This window comes from Propithecus coquereli, unplaced genomic scaffold, assembly GCF_000956105.1.
Source record: "Propithecus coquereli isolate 6110/MARCELLA unplaced genomic scaffold, Pcoq_1.0 Scaffold1558, whole genome shotgun sequence".
Classification (NCBI taxonomy): Eukaryota; Metazoa; Chordata; class Mammalia; order Primates; family Indriidae; genus Propithecus; species Propithecus coquereli.
Window position 1 is genome coordinate 16301 of NW_012140058.1, and position 1724 is coordinate 18024.

The following is a 1724-nucleotide window of genomic DNA, read 5'->3' on the forward strand; positions in this document are numbered from 1 at the left end:
ACAACTCCTTGCACAGTTTTCAACTCGATGTCATCTATGAAATAGGTAAACAAAGTTCACATTAGTTAATCTCAAATGCAAACATTCATTACAAATGAGTCCTACACTGACTATCTGTGTGGGCATATTTATTAACTTCTCTGACCCTGTTTTCACCTGTCAATCCAGGACAGTTACAATTTCTGCTTAATAGGGCTGTTGTGAATATTAACAGACACATAAATGTCAACTGTCCAGAGTTGTGAGTGCATTGCACAAGTTAGAGTGTAAATGTTAGCTGCTATCATCATATCTACATATAGTCTTTAAGTTTCCACTATTATTATACCCGTTCAACATTATCACCAACATAATAGCGGCAGGTTCTACAGATTTTTTTTTATTTTTGAGACAGGGTCTCGCTCTGTGGCCTGGGCTAGAGGGCAGTGAGGTCATCACAGCTCACTGAATCCTCAAACTCCTGGTCTCAAGCGATCCTCGTGCCTCAGCCTCCCAAGTAGCTGGGACTACAGGCGCACACCACCACGCCCTGCCAATTTTCTTCTTTTTTTGTAGAGACAGGGCCTCGCTATGTTGCTCAGGCTGATCTTAAACTCCTGGGCTGCACCGATCCTCCGGCCTCAGCCTCTCAAAGTGCTAGGATTCCAGGTGTGAGCCACTGCTCCCCATCAGATTCTTAAACATTTCATCATAAAAAGCACGAAAACATATTTGGAGATTTAAAGGTACCCTGAAACTGTATCCACTTTTTTTCTTTTCTTTTCTTTTTGTTCTGCACAAGCATATCTTGTAAGTAATATTTTGGGATCTGACCCCAGCAGTCTGTCTGCACAACGAGTTCCCTGTCCTCCTATGGGACCAGACATATGACTCTTCCCCTTGGCTTCAAATACATGCCAATTTGGGATACAAAACCAAATTCTCCCTCAAATTACGGAGTTCCACGCCTACCGGAAATATAAGCAGGCACCTGCTGCACGACCTTGTGGGGGAACGCAGAGGCAGTACATCCCCCGAGCCTTCTCTGTCAACACCTCCCTGCTTTGGACCGACTTGAGAGTTTGGGGCTCAGGTCCATGCAGGCCTAGCTCTCAGGGACTCGAGGACTCGGGATGCTCCCCCATGCACACACACAAAATGGAGCCACCCCCGTATGTAGCGCTTGCCTGAGTCCCCACAGCCTCAGGTGAGGGGTGAGGAGAGCCCCTGTGGTGAGGCACCTTGCTTGGGGGATAAAGGGATACAGAGAGGGGGTACCTTGTGGGAGCCCCGGCAGCTGCAGGCACTGTCCCTCAGTGGGGTCCACTCTCCTCTGGAAGAAGGCCAAAACCCGCCTCAGAAACCTGAACATGGTCCCGTCACCGCCAGCAATCTGGGCACCTCGTGTGTCAGATGAAGCACGAGGCCTCCTCTGTCGGGGAGCCCTAAGGTCACAGTGGCCTCTCAGGAACCCGTCTCCTGCTTCTCTTCCTCAGACTCTGTGCGATGGGACCCAGCCGCTAGCGAGCTGCCCTCAGGAGAGCCAGGGACGCCCCAGCCACCCTAGGAGCTCCCAGGCGTCCCCCTCACTCCCACCCCTGAGCGCCCGCTTGCGCAGGGCCCACCCCCACCTCCATCCAGCCATTGAGGGTGCAGTAGGCAGGCACGTGGGCCCCTGCGGCCACTCAGAGGCAGTGGGTGGGGACATCGCGGCTCCTCCCATCAATGCTGAGGGCGCCATTAGG